This window comes from Mus caroli, chromosome 8, assembly GCF_900094665.2.
Source record: "Mus caroli chromosome 8, CAROLI_EIJ_v1.1, whole genome shotgun sequence".
Classification (NCBI taxonomy): Eukaryota; Metazoa; Chordata; class Mammalia; order Rodentia; family Muridae; genus Mus; species Mus caroli.
In genome coordinates, this window is record NC_034577.1 from 29,471,546 (window position 1) to 29,484,328 (window position 12,783).

The following is a 12,783-nucleotide window of genomic DNA, read 5'->3' on the forward strand; positions in this document are numbered from 1 at the left end:
TACAGGTAGATACCTGTCTACCAGGGTTTCTATTCCTGCACAAACATCATGACCAAGAAGCAGTTGGGGTGGAAAGGGTTTATTCAGCTTACACTTCCATACTGCTGTTCATCACCAAGGGAAGTCAGGACTGGAACTCAAGCAGGTCATGGAGCAGGAGCTGATGCAGAAGCCATGGAGGGATGTTCTTTACTGGCTTGCTTGCCCTGGCTTGCTCAGCCTGCTCTCTTATAGAACCAAGACTACCAGCCCAGAGATGGCACCACCCACAAGGGACCCTCCCCCTTGATCACTAAGTGAGAAAATGCCTCGAAGCTGGATCTCATGGAGGCATCTCCTCAACTGAAGCTCCTTTCTCTGTGATAACTCCAGCTTGTGTCAAGTTGACACAAAACTAACCAGTACAATACTGTACCCCACTTTCTCCCAACAGAGCTCTGCAGAAAGGTAGCTGGTTAAAACAGGCCAGCTGGCTCTGTGGCATTCGTCTTTGTTGAGTCTGGCAACCCTATATAGAGGACTTCTAGCTTCTCAGACCTCCTATCTCACCAGGCCTTTGTTTCTTCCCATTTTTCCCCCTCATCTCTTCCATACCCCAATTTGCTCCAGCCTTTCCCAACTCTATGAGAGCCAAATTCCCAATATTTAAGAGGGTGAGGCAGGAAAACCCTGAGTTCGAGACCATTGTAGGCTGTACTGTTGCAAAGCACAGGAGAAAGAGACATAGGACATGGAGAGAACTGGGTTAAATTGTGTGCAGGAATGCTAGGTTTCTGTGTGTTAACCAGGCACGGTGGTATAGCCACATCATTCCACTTCATTGGAAGCCAGAGCAGAAGGTTCATGAGTTCAAGGCTAGCTCGGGCTACATAGTGAGACTGTCTCCAAACAACAGCATCAGGGGTCTCCAGCCCTTCGAGGGAGGTTATAGGCTCTGTGTCCTTATTACCGAGTCTCTGCTTTATTAACTGAGTTGGACCCAATACAGTACAAGCAAAAAGCAATTATTATTTTTTTTCTGTGCTAAGTCCAATGCTGCTTCTTGGGTCCTGGATGACTTCCCAGGCAGGTCCTGAAAAAAATTAACAAATAGACTCATTTATCACATAATAAAAATGTCCAGCTCAATCCCAAATGCAGATTCATCATGCAATTTAAACCCCTTCCGTCCTCCCACATCAGGCCCAGTGTCAGCCAAGGAGCTAGTGCCGGGTAGGAGATCATAGCTGGCCACACTGCTAACTACACTGCATGCCTACCCCATTCTGGATTTTTCAAAGTGGAAAAGGGTGAGAGGAAGAAAGGGAGTGTGAAAGACGGTACACACCTGGCTGTCACCATGACTGCTGGTGGCAGACTGATTCTTTCTGGTACACAACACTTTGTAGGCTCCAGGGGTGCCCTACATCGGGTGCCTTCATCTTTGCTCTATTCCTGGCAATAGCCCTTGTTCCTGGGGTAAATGGAAGGCAGGTGCTAGTTCCTCAAACACACACACACATGCATGCTCATGTGCATGCGCATGTATACAAACACACACATACATACACACATATATACACATATACACACATATTCATGCATGCTCACGTGCATGTACACAAACACATACACTCACTCACTCACACACACACACACACCCATGCACACTCATGTGCATGCACTTGCATACAAATACACACACATACACACACACATAAACACCCATGCACACTCATCTGCATAAACATGCATGAAAACACACACACAAACACACATACATATGCCCATGCATACTCATGCATGCACATACAAACACATGCACTCAGGTAAAGCTCTCTGAATGGCCTCTGAAGCCTTCCTTCCCTTGTTTGAAGTGAGCAGAAAGCTACCCTCCCCCCCACCTCCCCAAGACAGAGTAGAAAGGGAAGGGGTGAGAACACCCAGCTCTTGTCAAGCTTGTCAATTAACCCTTACCAAGCTGCTGCTCCTAGTAGTAAATTCGTAGGCTCTTCTGTTCAACGGGAAAGATGGGTGACAGAAAACGTACTGGGCCACCTGCACCTAGGCCCCCAAGGCTGCTCAGTCACTTCCTTTCGAGTGGCTTTTGACTTTTCATCTGAAACCTTATCTAAACTGCAGAGAGAATAATTGCACTCCCCCGTCACAGAAACCACCATAGAAGTTAGGCAATATTGGAGAGGTTTTTTTAAGCTGGAGAGCGTCCAGAACTCTATATATGTTAAAATGTGACTAGTTTTACTTGCAAGTGTGTTTCAAAGGAGAGAGAAAGTGGTAGGAGGGTAACTGCTCTATACTTAATGTAAGAACTCCGGGGAAACCACAGGGCATGTCTATATTTTAGGAAAGATGGTTTCAAAGAGTGAAGCATACATTTCAGGTGGATGCTCAGGGAGACATTGAAGAGAAAGGTGCTTGGGTTTGGTTTTGGTTGTAGTAACAGACAATCTGAGACTGGGCAACTTACTCAAAAAAATGTATTTTGACTTGAAGTTTTAGAGTGCTAAGTAGTTTTTATGTCAACTTGACACAAGCTAGGAACATCTGAATAATGGAATCTTAATTGAGAAAAAGCCTCCATAGCATTGCCTGTAGACAAGTCTATAGGGCAGGGGTTCTCAGCCTTCCTAAGGCTGTGACCCTTTTCATACAGCTCTTCATGTTGTGGCAGTCCCTTCCCACATCATAAAATTCAGTCTTTACTCCAGATTTCCTTTTGATTAGCCCATGAATCAGCATCCTACAACCCCTGTCCCTTGATTCTCTGGATGAGACAGTAAGCATAAACACAGACAATAAGATATCTGGGTGAGACAGGGTTTCTCTGTGTAGCTCTGGCTGTCCTGGAACTCACTCTGTAGACCAGACTGGCCTCCAACTCAGAAATCTGCCTGCCTCTGTCTCCAAGTGCTGGGATTAAAGGCATGTGCCACCACTGCCTGGCTTCCTAAATTTCTTTATCTCCTTCCTTAGCATCTTTCTGACAAGCTGGCTAATAGTGCAGCTGCCTCTGTCCCTTTAGATCTGTGAAGCTCCTTATACAATTCATAAAACACCCTTATATTTTGCGTAGTTGACAAATTATATATTTTTAAACACATTTCCAGTGTTCTTTCCCACAGCTTTAAAGGCTGTCCACAAGGTCACAGCATTCTACCATTTGCGGAGACAGACTCATGATGTCTCTGATTATCATGTAGTCATTAACCTTGGCAGAGAGAACATTCCTCAAAGGAGAAACATGAAAATATCTACACTAGTATACAAACAAACGTTATGTCCACATCGTGCAGGCCCACACCCTGTTGGCTCTGTTCCAGGGGCAGGAACTATGTCATGCTATCCCAAAGGGGGACCTAAGGCCTGATTCATGGAATAATCAGAAGGGACCCTGGGGTAAAAATTGAGTTGCTATGTAAAATAAAAGACTGGGCTTTTTGGTCTGCAAAAGATGAGCTTTCCAGAGAGTTTTCAGAATAGCAAGGCAAAGCTGTCTCAAGAAAGCAGAACACAGAGAGCAGTCTGAAGGTGTCTCAAGCAGAACACACACACACACACACACACACACACACACACACACANGCAAAAGATGAGCTTTCCAGAGAGTTTTCAGAATAGCAAGGCAAAGCTGTCTCAAGAAAGCAGAACACAGAGAGCAGTCTGAAGGTGTCTCAAGCCGAACACACACACACACACACATGCACACACACACAGAGAGAGAGAGAGAGAGAGAGAGAGAGAGAGAGAGAGAGAGAGAACAATTGGGTAAGCTGTCTCGAGCAGAACATAGGCCATCAGCTTGGACCCAGGATTTGACTGTGAGTCGTTTGTTTCACGGCTCTCAAACATCCCTTCTTTCAGAACCCTTCTCCACGCCAAGGCTGGTCCTTGGTACTTGAACACATTGGCACAAGAGACAAATTCTTGAAGAGAACCCCAGTGTCTCAGGCACTAAGATCAACAATTAACGAATGGGACCGTATAAAACTGAAAAGCTTCTACAAGGCTAAAGACACCATCAATAGGACAAAATGGCAGCCTACAGAATGGGAAAGGATATTCACCATCCCCACATCTGATAATATCCAAAATACATAAAGAACTCAAGAAATTAGACACTAACAAACCAAATAACCCAATTCAAAAACTGGGGTACACAGCTAAACGGAATTCTCAGCAGAGCATCTCAAATGTCTGAGAAGCACATAAAGAAATGTTCATCATCCTTAGTTATCAGGAAAATGCAAATCAAAATGACTCAAAACCCAGCCACAAAATTTGTCCTGCCTACAAGAAGTGCAGGGACAAAGATGTTGCAGAGACTGAAGGAATGGTCAACCAATCACTAGCCCAACTTGAGATCTATCTTATGGGCAAAAATCAATCTCGAATGCTATTAATGAGCTTATCATAACTGTCTTCTGAGAGGCTCAATGTAGCAGCTGACTGAAACAGATGCAGAAACCCACAGCCAAACATTAGATGGAGCTTGGGAAGTTTTGTGGAAGAGTTAGGGAAAGGATTGAGGGACTCACAGGGGATAAGAACTCCAGAAGATCAAGAGAGTCAACTAACCTGGACTCTTGGGGGCTCCCAGAGACTGAACTACCAACCAAAGAGCATACAAGGGATAGACCTAGCCCCCCACCCCACCACCCACACAAACACCATTAGCAGATATGTAGCTTTGTCTTCAGGGTGTCTCCTGACTCTGTTGCCTGCCTGTACATCCTACTCCCCTAACTGGGCTGTCTTGTCTGGACTCAGTAGTAGAGGATGAATCTAGTCCTGCAGTGACTTGAGGTGTCAGGGGTTTGGTACTCAGGGGAGACCTCCCCCTTCTCAGAGGTGAAGGAAACAGGAGTACGGGGGTCGGGGGAGTGGCCAGGGTATGGGTGGACTGTAATGGGAGGGGGCTGCAATCAGGCTGTAAAATGAATAAGTAAATTAATTAATGGATAAAAGTGAAAGAGGCAGCTCTACAAAATGAAAGGGATGGGTCTATAAACATTAAAGGGGCGGGTCTACAAAGGGGAAAGGGGCAGGCCTTTAAAGAGAGCCCCATGGTCATCTTTTGTATGAAGGTAGATGCTACAAGGATATGAACGTGAGCCAGATGGAGAAGACCACAGGCCTAGAGGAGGAAGCGGGGAAAGAGAGGGAAGCTTCACGTCAATTTCAGCCTGCAGCCTGCAAGGACTCCGTGCTGTGTGTAGAGCTCCATTGTTAGCACTTACATTTGAACTCTTGGTCATCACAAGCCCTGGATAATGACTACCTCCATTAAGTATGAAAAAGGAGAGGTGCAGGGACCTAATTTAACTTTGCCCAGAGGCAGACAGTGGGTAAACGGCCACGATCCTAAGCCCAGTGCCTGCGATTCCAGACTTGGTTTTGAACCATGCCACTTGCTCCATTGCCTTCTGGTTAGCTTATGCATCTGAGTTCTTCCAGGAGCTCAGACACTTTGAAGGTGCAGAGTAGCTGTTATTCACTTTGTAACTGCAGCACTTTAGTCAGTCTTAGAACCCACTGAGCCAAGCAAGAGAAATAAGAAACAAAATGTTTGAGGATAATGGAGTGAAAGTATCTTCCACAGTCTAACTAGATGGTCTGACCATAGTCACCTGGAATCTAGACAGAACAGTGCTGTGGAGGTTTAGAGAGAGACTATCTATGTGGAAGAGGCTTGTGGCTTTCAGAAGAAATGAAAGATATTGTTTTTCAACATGTAGAACTACTATGACTTTCTTACCTTCCCTCTCTCTGAATGCCATCTATTGGGACAGGTGAAGAGGGACCTCTCCAGACAGGCACTGCCTTCTGAAAAGGAAAGCTGGCCTCGTGCATGCTCACCAGAGGGTGGCTGTGGTGCACACTGAAGAGCTTCTGCTGTGTGATGGGAGAGTTCAGAAGACAGCTGTGGAAGAAGCTTGCTTCAGTTCCCAAGTTTGGAAAGAATTACAGCTAAGAAGTCTCATAGAGGGAGCAGTCCCCAGAGGGACAACTGTAGTCAGGCAGAATTGGGTGGCCTCCTAAGAGCTTCCCTAAAATTGTACCACTTCTGGTGGGGATATGTCCTCATGCAGGGATATACATGTTTGTAAAAGCTGTGACTAGGAAGTAATGTACAGAGAGTAATATGGTAGAGGGGTCTAAAATATGATCCCATGAGAAATTTCCAGTATGTGTATATAAGCAATGAGAGAGAGAGAGAGAGAGAGAGAACAGAACAAGACTAGTCTCTGATAGAATACTTAGCTCAGAGAGTAGGCAGCTGACTATGGGAGAGGGAGGGGATCTTATGGTATGTGATGGAGCAAATCTTTGCTTTGGGTTCTATTGGATGTTCAAATTAAAAGTGACCAGAGTTCTGAAAGTATGGTCCAAAACGCACCATGGGCTGGTGAAGAGCATGCTGGCAGAAGGGTTTGGGATGGAGAGTGTGGTGGGAGAAAGAGTATCACTTCCTCTTTGTCCTAGCAAGCACAGGCTATTCAATGATCTGTAGACAGAGAAGTGGCTGCTGACCAGTGGGTGGGCAGTAGAAAGCATACTGAGGCGTAACTGCATCTCCCCAGTTCTCAGGCACACTTTTCTTTCTCCACTCAAGTCCTAGTCACCTTGAACCTGCTTAGCTACCAAGATCAGAGCAGACCATGGCTGCAGGCCATTTCCCTTTCGTTCTTAGGAAACATTTTAATATTCTTGGTATCTCCATTATTCTTTTTTTTTCTAATTTTTTTGACATTTTCAATATTCTTGAAATCCAATGGTATCTCAATTATTCTTTTTTTCTAAATGTTTTTTCTAAACATTTTTCTAAAATGTTTTTAAATTTTATACTCTCTTAAAAACATATGACATGTTTTTAACATATGACATCATTTTATAATGATAGTTATACAGAGGCAGGCTCTTCACCGTTGTATAGAACTCTGACTTCTAGGATGGCATAGAGGGTCACTCCCTGGTCTCTGTCTCTGTGAAGGAATGTATATCATCTGAGAAAGAATGCCAGGAAAAGGCCAGGGTAGGAGTAAGTGGGGTTGACCTGAGGTTGTGGGGTAGGTGTCAGAGGGGGTTCAAACCTGAGCTCTTGGCTAAGGTGTATGGGAATCACAGGACAACAGGGTTGGGATTCGAGGGCTGAGGAGGGTCCAGGATGTAATCTGAACTACAGAGTCGGTCAGTCAGGACTGTGGAAGTGAATCTGGAGAGACCTTTAAATAAAGAGAAGAAGGAAGGAAAGGAGGGAGGAAGGAAGGAAGGAAGGAAGGAAGGAAGGAAGGAAGGAAGGAAGGAAGGAAGAGAGGGAGGGAAGGAGGAAGAGAGAGAGGGAAGAAGGGAAGGAGGAAGGAAGGAAAGAAGGAAGGAATAAAGAGAGGTAGAGAGGGGGAGACTGAGTGTGGAAGAAGGGAGGGAAGGACTTGGGACTGAGGGGGGAATGGAGAAGGGGAGGCAGGAAGAGAAATGAGAAAGGTCCACAGGGAAAGAGAGAAGGAAGGAAAGTACCTTAGTTGAATCCATGGATCTTTCCCTCCCTCCTTCCTTCCCTCCCTCTCTTCCTTCTTTCCTTCCCTCCTCCTTTCTTCTTTTCATTCTCTTTCTCTGTCTTCTTCTTCCTTCTTTTTCTCTTCCCCTCCACCCCTGCTGGTCTCGTTCTTTCATCATGGTTTCATTAGCCCAGGCTAGCCTTAAACTTCCTGTGTAGCAGAGAACACTCTTGATCTTCTGACCTTCTTGCCTGGGACTTCTGGTCACTGTCTCCACCACCATGTGCTGGAGTTACAGACTTGTGCTACCCCACTCCTCCATGAAGGGCTTTGAGTGGAACCTGGGCTTCCTGCATATGAAAAGCACTCTGCCAACTGAGCTATATCCCTATTCCTATATACAGTTGTTTTTTCTGAAGCAAGACTTTTAAACATAAAGACTTGAACTTTGTAAAATGGGATTGTGCAAATGATCTGAAGTCACACAGCTAATCAGAGAAGCAATCAAGTCTATCTTTTGTTCCAATTCCCCCTCCTTGTGAGAAAAAAAAAGTTTTCAACATGAAGCCAATGAAACCAAAATGCCTACAAGGAAAATAAAGCCAGGGCGGTACAGAGATAGTAAGAAAATATCAAGCTGTGGGTGGGAAGGTCTGAGTTTCCAAGCAGCCGTTACTGAAAATGAAGCCCTTGGCAAAACATGCTGAACCTGGGGAGAGTTTAAGAATCCTGTACAATTTGCTGTCTTCGGCAGTCACCACCAGGGGCATCATGCAAAGGAGACTCATAGGATGGTTTTCCAGCCTTTGGTCCAGATGGCACTTGGGTCCCTGCACCTTCATCATTAGTTTGAAAATGCTGCTGAGAGCAGATGCCTCCAAACTTCAAAGAAGATGACATTTCAAATGGAAGCAGGGGCATCATTCCTTCCTGGCAAAGTTTAGAGGCAAAGAGGAAATAAAAGTAAGAATCCAGCATCCCGAGACAGCTAAGAGCAGTAACAATGTCACTTTAAATGTTGTGATGATTACAGTGTGTGTGTGTGTGAGAGAGAGGGTGGGGGGGATGCTGTACAGTACTGTGGTGTGCACATGGAGGTCAGGAGACAACTTTCAGGGATCAGTTCTCTCCTTCTACCATGCGGCTTCCAAGGAACAAATTTAGGTCATCAGACTTGGAATCAAGCACTCACTGTGTCACCTTGCTGGCCCTAATCTCTTATTTTGAGTGGCATTATGATCCTAGTATATAAGAGGATTTCTGAGACAGAACAAAACGCTTGGTAAGGTTTCTTTAAAATGGGTTTAAATATGCATGTTGAGTGAATATGGCCTGGCTAAGAGCTTGAAAATCTATAAACAAGGAAAATAAACCAGTTTGAATGAATGTTGATAAATGATCACCCAAATGGAAGGAACATCTATTTATTTATTGTATTTATTAATATCAAACTCTTATTGATGATTTGAAGCAATTGAAAAAACTACTGGTAAAGTTATATAACATTTCTGATAAGAAAATGATTTGCCAGGCAGTGGTGGCACACGCCTTTGATCCCAGCACTTGGGAGGCAGAGGCAGGTGGATTTCTGAGTTCGAGGCCAGCCTGGTCTACAAAGTGAGTTCCAGGACAGCCAGGGCTACACAGAGAAACCCTGTCTCAGAACCACCTATCTCCCTGCCCCCCAAAAAGAAAGACAATGATGATTTGATTTGGGTTAGGGGCAATCTGAGGGTGGGGATGATTTTTTTTTTAATGGAGGATAAACATTGCTAGAGCGTTTTCAGATAAACACCATATTAGCTAATTCTGTTGGTGTGATAAAACACCATAACCCAAAGCAACTTATAGAAGTGTTTATTTAAGCTTACGGTTCCAGAGTCTATAATGATGGGGCTGATGTGGTATCACACACCTGGGGTGGGAAAGTGAGAGACGGCATCTCCAACCAAAGGGCAGAGAGCAACAGAAGGGGATGTGGTTATGAGCTCTCAGGCTTGCTCCCAGTGACATCCTTTCTCTAGAAAGGCTCTCCCTCCTAAAGGGCCCACAACCTCCCTACACATGCAACCAACCAGGAACCATTTGTTCCATATGCGAGCCTATGGGGACCATGGCCCATACCACCACATACACCAAATCCTGCCTGGGTGAGGGGACCAGGAAGTTCCATGCTGGAGACTTCATCTTAGAGCACTCTGGCTTTTCCGGTGATAGACTGTAGATTCAGCCTCAAGGTCGTAAGACTCAGTGTGTTCTGGTACCATTCCCTGGTGTCCTAGACATCGCTTAGAGTCTTCTTAAGAGAGAGTATGTTACAGTCTTTAACCAACCTGCTTTCTGCTCCGTGAACCTGGTCTCCTTTGTTTCTGTTTCTTTCTGATGTGACAGGTCAGCCTTAGGTAAGGTCTAAGCCTTGTCATGATCTGGATCTCAATGGTTCCTGGCTGGCTCATTTTTTGAGCACTTGGTCCCCATTGGTAACACTGCTTTGGATGCTTTCTGGAACCATTTCTGAAGCTTTATTGAAGGTTTATGCTGAAAAATGGAGGAGGTCACTGGAGGGAGGTCCTCCGTGGTGTTGTGTTTGGCCACTTCCTGTTGGATTCTGCTTCCTGGCCGCCATAGTGTGAAAAGCTCTGCTGTATTGCCCCCCCCCCCAATGGACTGAATCCAGGAGCAAACAAAAACAAAAATAAAAAAACAAAATCCCCCCAAAAAAACCAACCAACCAAACAAACAAAAAACCCTCTGAGTTTAAGTAGTCTATGGCAGGTAATTTGGTGACTAATAAGAACATTTAAGAATACAGTGTAATAGTGTCTCATGTGGATCAAGAAATCTATTAAAACAGTCTTTGTACCATATACTTGGCTCTTACTGGATTTGTAAACTAAAGCTCACAAGTGAAATACCATTGGGATGAGCGGCTGCCATACTGTCCCAACTGATTTAAAACAAAACAAGACAAAACAAAACAAAACAAAACAAAACAAAGCAAAACGAATAAATGATTATAATGAAATTTATTAATTTTATCCCAATATACCAGCTAGAAGATTGGGGCTTTGCTTAAATGTATTACCAGTATATTAGTTTATCACAGATGACCTGCATCCATTCAACAAAAGCTTTATTGCATATGATGCACTGACTATTTCCTGAATTAGATATGGAAGTCATCACATCCAAGTCTTTTGCCCACCACTGAATATCTTTAAGCATCAGGAATTGACTCTACCTTCCAACCATTGCCCTTGAAGCACTGCTTTGTCCAGCATGGCTTTAAGGAGTAAAGGGCTGGACCTCCCTGGGGCTCCCCAGGCCTCTGCTAACCAGTCCCCAGTTCTGCTGTTTAGATCTGATCAGATTCACATTTTCTTAACGGTCTAAGCAAGTTCTCCCTTCTCGTTACTCCCGGAGACCGACTCTTCAGTCCCTTAAAATGCCTTGGGTTTACCTGTTCTCACCCCTTTGATGTTGGCGACTTGAATTCCGCCTCATTTGTTCATACTATGGCTTCTGCATAGAGAACAGTCAGCCATTTATCTGAGGGTATGCAGCAGCAGCAAATGTGAATTTCTTGGGGGCGAGGAGGACTGGTCTTAACCAGAATTCCCTCCGAGATGGAGGGCAAGTCCGACTATCTGTCCCAGTCTCTGCCTCTGCTTCTTTCTCTCCCAACCTCAGGGCTGAACTTACAGTTGTATCATCTCAGCTGCAGAGGACAGGCAGAGTAAAGGGCTCTTCTGTGTGCTGGGGGTTTACAGAGCGCCGTGTTGGGGGTTTAGGCTGCTCAGATGGGGCTGAGATCCTCCCAAGTAGCTGAACTTCGAGTTTGTAGATGAGAACAGAGGAGAGAAATGTTGGCGGAAGTAATCAACATCCTCGATCTGGATTTTTGTTGTTATTTTGAGATAACGCCATCTGTAGGCTGGTGTGCACTGAGTAGCTGAGAATGGAGTTGAACTTCTGATCTTCCTGCCTTAACGCCCATGGTTCTAGAATTACAGGTCTGAGCCTGGTTTATGCAGGGTTGTGCTGGGGATCAAGCCCAGGAACTTCCTCCATGCTTCATGAGTTCCTTTTCTAAAAAGCTTTCCTTGCAAGAGGCAGAGGGAAAGAAAGCAAGCTACTTAGGTTGCTCGAGTGCAGAAGGAGCAAAGAGCAGACCGCTAAAACAGTAAAGAGAATATCCGAGTAACTCCCGAAGGACTTTGTCGCTTTTTGTTTAGCTTTTGTTTTGAATAGCCAGTTCTTTGAGAATACCTTACAGTGTGTTCTGTTCATATTGACCCTGCCCCAACTCCTCCTGCATCCATTTCCCCTCTTCCCTACCCAGCCAATTTATTCTCCCCCCTCCCCTCCCTGGCCCCATCAAATCCAATTTGTGTTGCTCAAATATTCTTGGATGTGTGGTCCTCCAGTGAAGTGTGGTCAACTTACCAGGGGCAACATTCTTAGAGAAATTGGCTCTTCTCTCCCAGCAGCCTTCAACTGCCGATAGCTCTTTAGCTAGAGGTAAAGAGGATGTTTAAGTCTATAATTTTTACAGTCATTTGGGATTCCTAACCAAGTCCAGGAGAAAGCACCTAGGTTTTTTCTATACCATTGACTCTCAGCCTTCCTAATGCCATGACCCTTTAATTCAGCTCCTCATGTTGCGGTGACCTCCCCAACCATAAGATTATTTTTGTTGCTGAGTCATAACTATGATTTTGCTACTGTTATAAACTGCAGGGTAAATATGCATCTCCCATGAAGGGGTTGGTTGACCCCCTAAAGGGTCATGACCCCCAGGTTGAGAACCACTGGTCTACACCCTCTGTACTGCAACATTAAAGTTTATCGCTTCATCAGCATCTCACCAGAGTGGCATACTGACATGTTCCATCATCTGAGGACCATAACTTACATGAATGTTTACTCTCAGTGTTCTATGTAACTACGGTGACGTGTGCGTCATATTAACAAGTGTTCTCTAAAGGAACAGAGCTGATAGGATGGATAGACACAGGAAATGGGGTTTACTAGACTGGCTTACAGGATGTGTGACTGGGTGATCCAACAATGGCTGTCTTATGACAGAAGGGTGCAGAGAAAGGTGGCTGCTGAGCCCACGAGGCTGGATGTCTGAGCAACCTGAATCTGGTGCTGGAGTCCTGGAGGATCCCTGGAGGGCTGCTGATGCTTGCTTGCTTCCTTCCTTCCTTCCTTCCTTCCTTCCTTCCTTTCTTTCTTTCTTTCTTTCTTTCTTTCTTTCTTTCTTTCTTTCTTTCTTTCTTTC

The 12,783-nt window shown here is 44.9% G+C and overlaps 1 long non-coding RNA gene across 1 annotated transcript; it reads right to left on the reverse strand.

Moving 5' to 3' along the window:
* Positions 1–954: 954 nt before the first annotated feature.
* LOC110300771 lies at positions 955–12,399 on the reverse strand. The gene is made up of 5 exons (XR_002378622.1): positions 12,365–12,399; positions 11,943–12,011; positions 8,206–8,426; positions 1,328–1,453; positions 955–1,072 (listed from the first exon to the last, which is right to left on the reverse strand). It is a non-coding gene; the product is annotated as an uncharacterized LOC110300771 (long non-coding RNA).
* Positions 12,400–12,783: the final 384 nt, after the last annotated feature.